This window comes from Lithobates pipiens, unplaced genomic scaffold (assembly GCF_037356315.1).
Source record: "Lithobates pipiens isolate NorthernLeopardFrog02 unplaced genomic scaffold, aLitPip1_a1.2 Scaffold_18, whole genome shotgun sequence".
Taxonomy (NCBI): domain Eukaryota; kingdom Metazoa; phylum Chordata; class Amphibia; order Anura; family Ranidae; genus Lithobates; species Lithobates pipiens.
This window is the reverse complement of record NW_027507758.1, coordinates 633,148,013-633,155,577: the sequence shown is the minus strand read 5'-3', so window position 1 is coordinate 633,155,577 and position 7,565 is coordinate 633,148,013. Positions and strand designations below refer to the sequence as shown.

The window sequence follows — 7,565 nt, the reverse complement described above, 5'->3', positions numbered from 1 at the left end:
TGACATTGACAATCCACATCTGGGGGCAGAAAAGTGGCAATCCACATCTGGTGACAGGTCGCAGCAGTGGCAATCCACATCTGGTGACAGGTCACAGCAGTGGCAATCCACATCTGGTGACAGGTCACAGCAGTGGCAATCCACATCTGGTGACAGGTCACAGCAGTGGCAATCCACATCTGGTGACAGGGCGCAGCAGTGGCAATCCACATCTGGTGACAGGGCGCAGCAGTGGCAATTCCCATCTGAAGACAGGCTGCAGCAGTGACAGGCCGCAGCAGTGGCGATTCCCATCTGAAGACAGGCCGCAGCAGTGGCAATTCCCATCTGAAGACAGGCCGCAGCAGTGGCAATTCCCATCTGAAGACAGGCCGCAGCAGTGGCAATTCCCATCTGAAGACAGGCCGCAGCAGTGGCAATTCCCATCTGAAGACAGGCCGCAGCAGTGGCAATTCCCATCTGAAGACAGGCCGCAGCAGTGGCAATTCCCATCTGAAGACAGGCCGCAGCAGTGGCAATTCCCATCTGAAGACAGGCCGCAGCAGTGGCAATTCCAATCTGAAGACAGGCCGCAGCAGTGGCAATTCCCATCTGAAGACAGGCCGCAGCAGTGGCAATTCCCATCTGAAGACAGGCCGCAGCAGTGGCAATTCCCATCTGAAGACAGGCCGCGAGCTGCTGCCATGACTGGGCGGCTTTCTGGTTTTACCACTCGGGTCAAGGAGGTTGCTTCCGAATGTGAGTCTACGCACTGTGTCCTCCATAGAGAAATGCTGGCTAGCCGAAAAATGTCACCTGAACTGAACAACGTTTTGCAGGCTGTGATTAAAATAATCAACCACATTAAAGTACATGCCCTTAACTCACGTCTGTTCGAACAGCTCTGTGAGGAGATGGATGCAGAGCACACTCGTCTTCTCTTATACACAGAAGTGAGATGGCTTTCTAAAGGTAGATCACTGAGCAGCAGTGGCAATTCCCATCTGAAGACAGGATGGAGCTGCTGCCATGACTGGGCGGCTTTCTGGTTTTACCACTCGGGTCAAGGAGGTTGCTTCCGAATGTGAGTCTACGCACTGTGTCCTCCATAGAGAAATGCTGGCTAGCCGAAAAATGTCACCTGAACTGAACAACGTTTTGCAGGCTGTGATTAAAATAATCAACCACATTAAAGTACATGCCCTTAACTCACGTCTGTTCGAACAGCTCTGTGAGGAGATGGATGCAGAGCACACTCGTCTTCTCTTATACACAGAAGTGAGATGGCTTTCTAAAGGTAGATCACTGAGCAGAGTGTTTGAGTTACGAGAGCCGCTCCAGAGATTTCTTTCTGAAAAACAGTCACCACTTGCAGCACATTTCAGTGTCACAGAATGGGTCACAAAACTTGCTTACTTGTGTGACATATTTAACCTGCTCAACGAACTCAATCTGTCACTTCAGGGGAGAATGAGAACTGTGTTTAAGTCTGCTGATAAAGTGGCTGCATTCAAAGCCAAACTGGAATTATGGGGGCGACGAGTCAACAATAATATTTTTGACATGTTTCCAACCTTATCAGAGCTTTTGAAAGAGACTGAGCCAGAACCTTCTTTCACACAGCTGGTGCATGATCACCTCTATCAGCTTTCAAATGAATTTGAGCATTATTTCCCATCCTCAAAAGACCCCCGAATTGGGAAGGAATGGATCCGTGACCCATTTGTGAATAAGCCAGGTGAATCCACTCTGTCCGTGCTAGAAGAGGATCAACTGCTTGAGATCGCAAATGATGGTGGCCTTAAAAGTATGTTTGAGACGACTTCAAACCTCCATACGTTCTGGATTAAAGTCAAGGCAGAATATCCTGCAATTGCCACAAAAGCGCTGAAAAGCTTGCTGCCATTTCCAACATCCTATCTTTGTGAAGCTGGATTTTCTGCAGTGACAGCAACCAAAACAAGATTACGGAGCAGACTGGACATAAGCAACACACTTCGAGTGTCACTGTCTCCTATCACCCCAAGATGGGACCGCCTAGTTGCAGTAAAACAAGCTCAGGGATCCTACTGATTCTGCATTATGGTGAGTAGAACTATTTCATTTTATATTCCAATGTAATAGAAATAACGTGCTTCAGTCACCCTGACACCATAACACTGTTTAGTTGCAGGGAAACAAGCTTGGGGCTCCCACTGATTCTACATTACATTGAGTTGAACTATATAATCATTGTATTATATTGTAATAATATAAATAATGCACTTCAATCGTCCCGATATTATGGTATCAGGATGATTGAACCGATAACGCACCACATCGCGATTCCTCCCCCCCCCACCGGGCCTTGGAAAAATATTCTTCCACAAAACCGGGCCTTGGTGCCAAAAAGGTTGGGGACCACTGATCTAGAAGACCTGGAATCACAATGTCTTTATGGATGAAGTTGGATGACCCAGTTTATATATTATTTATTGCTTTACAGCTTTTTTTTTCCACTCCAGGATTAATTATTTTATTTATAAAAACATTCAAGGAAGTGCTCTTACTTTTAGAGCTCTCCACCACCATTCCTATGAGAACATTACATCCTTGTAAATTTATGTTTAACATCTTCATTATGAGTGCATTGATATATGTTTTCAAGCTTTTGGATGTATTTTTAAAATGTCTTCACCAAAAGGATCAGGTATCTTTTTTTTTGTTATACATCTGTTGTTAACTTGTGTTCTGTGTCTTTAAGACTTTTCAACATGTAATCAAATGTATTTGTTAAGCAATTGGTTGCATAAGAACGGTTTTAATTTTTTCTTACTTTTTTGTGTTAAATTTAAGTTTTGTGGTAGCCCTGTAAGATATTTTACATGCGTGGTTACTATGAAACATTTGGGGCTGCAGTTCCTCTGAACTCCACAAGGTGGTGATATCACTCATATCCAGACAGGAAGTTTCTATGGAATACAAATAGGAAGTAGTGTCAGGCACAGGCAGGAAGTGATGTCTCCAAAACGGGAAGTTGAGGAACACAGCACTTCCTGGTGTTGGTTATACAAGCATTGTGTCACATCTGTTCTTCAGTGTGTGCAGTTTTTAGTATTTCTTTTTAATAAAAGGCGTTACACGATGTGGGACTCCCCTTCCTCTCCTCCCTGAGTGTGTATGAAGAGGCGGAGCTCTGAGCGTGTATGAAGAGGCGGAGCTCTGAGCGTGTATAAAGAGGCGGAGCTCTGAGCGTGTATGAAGAGGCGGAGCTCTGAGTGTGTATGAAGAGGCGGAGCCCTGAGTGTGTATGAAGAAGAGGAGATCTGAGTGTGTATGAAGAAGAGGAGATCTGAGTGTGTATGAAGAGGAGGAGCTCTGAGTGTATATGAAGAGGTGGAGCTCTGAGTGTGTATGAAGAGGCGGAGCTCTGAGTGTATATGAAGAGGCGGAGCTCTGAGTGTGTATGAAGAGGAGGAGCTCTGAGTGTGTATGAAGAGGCGGAGCTCTGAGTGTGTATGAAGAGGCGGAGCTCTGAGTGTGTATGAAGAGGCGGAGCTCTGAGTGTGTATGAAGAGGCAGAGCTCTGAGTGTGTATGAAGAGGCGGAGCTCTGAGTTTGTATGACGAGGCGGAGCCCTGAGTGTGTATGAAGAGGCGGAGCTCTGAGTGTGTATGAAGAGGAGCTCTGAGTGTATATGAAAAGGCGGAGCTCTGAGTGTGTATGAAGAGGCGGAGCTCTGAGCGTGTATAAAGAGGCGGAGCTCTGAGCGTGTATGAAGAGGCGGAGCTCCTGCTGGAACAGGGGTCGGAGGAGGAGGAGAAGTCTAGGAGGGAGATGACAGAAAGCGCAGCAGACTTGCAGGAGTGAGCGAGGAGGATCTGGTTCCTTTGCCATCGGAGGTGGGGAGAGTGTGAAGGATGTTGGTGACTCTGGTAGATGAAAAGCTGGGAGTCATATTGCTCTGGTGAGTGGGGAAGCACCACTAAGGGGGCGCCCTCACTATCACGTGTGTAAGAGGAGGAAGAAGGCGTGGCTACACTACAGCTGCCACAGTTTGGAGCACCGAGAACTTTACACCTTATCAACTTTTAATTGATTGGTGGATTATTATTATTTTTTAACAAAATACTTTCATTGAAATAGTTGCAAAGTGAAAGCAGTGGACTTGCAGATAACACTATGTACAGCATAAAATATTGTATGTTTACATGAATTTGCACCAATTTTTAGTTTATTCATGTAGCGGCCACAACCCTTGGCAGGGCGGCCTTAACTTCTGGTCTTACCGGTTACCTCCGCTTGGCTGGTTCTTCCAGGTCTAGGGGTTCCCAGGGTTGGTACCCAACAACTTTGGACGCTGACACCAATAAAGTCCTTTAGAAAAGGTTTTTTTATTTGCAGGGGTAACATCCAACATCCAGTCTCATATGGGAACAGAGGGCAAGGGTGAAGGAACTCAGGCACTACGAACTGCAAATATCAGAAAGTCTCTAATACCACCCAAAGAGTAGCCACTCGCAGCTGGGAGCTTCAAAGCTGAACAAATCTCTAGCCAGAGATTATGGCAGTCAGCACTTTGATCCAGAACTTGTGAAATATTGGACCTTAAGTAACTTGTAACTGAAGTGAACAGGAACCTTTTTCCTCAGTACCTGGAATGTTCTCTGTCTCCTTGGCAGTACTGGAAAAAGCGTGGATTCGTCGGTGTCCTTCTTACCTCAGCAACCAGACACTTCTCTGGATGCCACTTGTCGGCCCTCCTCCGAAGAGTCCTCTCCCGGTCACTCACATGAGCTGCGGTGTCCCTCCAAGCCGAGAGCACACCCGGACACCTTGAATCCTCCCTCAGTTACTGTGCCTCGGACCAGCCGGTTCCAAGACTCGGGAACAGACGGATCCCTACCCCAGACCAGGCGCGTCTATTGGTGCTAACCAACCAAAGCATGTTGCAGAGCGACATACGCTACCGTGACCAGGACCCCTCGCGGGGCTACCCCAGTCCAGAATCAGGAACAGGTCGCTAGGGCCTCACAAACTAACCCTGAACACGTGACTTCCACATCTTAAGTACCCTCCCCCAGACTCCTCAGCAGGGCCCGGCGCACCCACTGATTGGTTCTGGGGAACGCCAATACCCAAAGCGACCAACCAGGCCTGGTTCTGAGCCTGTCATGTGCACCTCACTGTACACATGACCAGGCAGAACTCTAACACAGCCCAGCCAAACTGATGTCAAAGTTAAACCTACACAATTAACCCTCAGAACCCCACTACTGTTCTGAGGTAAAAACTAAATTTATGCATGACAGACACCTTGTCCAAAGTGTCATCGCTACCATTTAAAATAGCAGAAAATATGAGATTAAAGAAGTAGGTGCAAAGCGGAAGTGTGTGATCTGCAGGGAACAGCATCTTGAGCACAAAGCACTTTATGTTGTATATGAATTTGCACATGGCACAGTTTACTTAACCACTTAAGGACCGCCGTATTGCCATTATACGTCATCGCAATGGCACAGGCAGGCACGAGCACGTAGATGTACGTGCCTGCCTTCCAGCGGGTGGGGGGTCCGATCGGACCCCCTTCCGCTGGATACGGCGGTCCGTTTCCCTCCAGGAGCGATCCGTGATGAGGGGATGGCCGTTGGTTTCTGGCCACCCCCTCTGGATCGCTCCTGACCAATGACGAACTTCCTCCCACTGTGTATTGTTTACACAGGAAGGAGGAAGTGATGTCATTCTCCTCGGGGCGGTCTGTTTGACTGGACTACGAGGAGAAGACTAAAAGTAAGTGCACCAAAACACTACACTGACACATAGGTACACATAGGTACACAAACCCCCCCCCCGATCCCCCCCCCAGTCACAGTGTCACTGATTGCATTGATCATTTCTTTACTGATCACTGCATTCAGTGTCAGTTGTAAAAGTAAAAACTGTCAGGGCAGTTAGTGTTAGGTCCAGGGTAGCCCCCTATCACCCCCCAATAAAGATTTAACCCCCTGATTGCCCCTAGAGTTAACCCTTTCACCCCCTTTTGCCAGTGTCAATAAGCGATAATTTTTCTGATCGCTGCATCAGTGTCTCTAGTGTCGCTGGGTAGCTAGTGTTTTTTTTAGGTTCACCGCCAGGTTTTTATATCGCTAGGTACCCCGATATACTACCCAATAATGGTTTTAACATCCTGATTGCCCCTAGTTAACCCTTTCACCCCCTTTTGCCACTGTCACTAAGCGATAATTTTTCTGATCGCTGCATCAGTGTCGCTACTGTCGCTAGGTAGCTAGTTATTTTTTTAGGTTCACCGCCAGGTTTTTATAGCGCTAGGTACCCCGATATACTACCCAATAATGGTTTTAACATCCTGATTGCCCCTAGTTAACCCTTTCACCCCCTTTTGCCAGTGTCACTAAGCGATCATTTTTCTGATCGCTGCATTAGTGTCGCTACTGTCGCTAGGTAGCTAGTTATTTTTTTAGGTTCACCGCCAGGTTTTTATATCGCTAGGTACCCCGATATACTACCCAATAATGGTTTTAACATCCTGATTGCCCCTAGTTAACCCTTTCACCCCCTTTTGCCAGTGTCACTACTGATAAAAAGTTTAAAGATAGCTTTTGAGTCAAAAAGTCCACGTGAGGAATCTTCAGTGGTATACAGTCAGTTCATGCATAAAGTGATACTAAAGCTTTTCCGTGTCCGCTGATGAAGTCCCGCCCATAGGGACGTAACGTACAGACGGAGATCACGTGACGTCACCCGCGGTCATTGATCATTTTAAAGATCGTATGAAGCTTCGTTATTGTAAGTGTGTTTTTTATGTATATTCATCATTAAAACGTTTTTCTATGGAGAGCACTATGGCCTGTCTTTCTATCCACATGGTCTGAGGAATTGTGAATACTGCTATATACCGATCCAGTGTGGGTATTCCACGAACGTGTCAGTTCATTTGACTCTGAATAGGAGAAAGCTGTGTTTTCGTTTGTGAATTGGTCGGATATTGTCGGAGAGGAGTACAGCGATTGGATGAGTTGATATTTAAGTGCATACGACCCTCTGTAATTTAAAGGGTCCATACGATGAGGTGAGCAGCCAATTTTACCATTGGTGGTGGTCCCCCCCTTGGCACTAAGTCACTTTATGCATGAACTGACTGTATACCACTGAAGATTCCTCACGTGGACTTTTTGACTCAAAAGCTATCTTTGGACTTTTTATTAATTTTAATATGTTAGTAATCATTTTATTTTAGTTAGAGCGCTGTACCATCTGTTTGATATATTGTATTTTGGGATTTGGTAATTGATCCTTGGTGTCCAGCAGCTTTTCGTAAAGGGGTTGTACTGCGCTGATTTTTTCTGTATTTATACCCCGATATACTACCCAATAATGGTTTTAACATCCTGATTGCCCCTAGTTAACCCTTTCACCCCCTTTTGCCAGTGTCACTAAGCGATCATTTTTCTGATCGCTGCATCAGTGTCGCTACTGTCGCTAGGTAGCTAGTTATTTTTTTAGGTTCACCGCCAGGTTTTTATAGCGCTAGGTACCCCGATATACTACCCAATAATGGTTTTAACATCCTGATTGCCCCTAGTTAA

At 46.3% G+C, this 7,565-nt stretch overlaps 1 pseudogene; it reads left to right on the top strand.

Annotated features, from left to right (window-relative positions):
- The first annotated feature begins 1,008 nt into the window (after positions 1–1,008).
- On the top strand, positions 1,009–2,052 carry LOC143986887 (SCAN domain-containing protein 3 pseudogene; annotated as a pseudogene).
- The last annotated feature ends 5,513 nt before the right edge of the window (positions 2,053–7,565 follow it).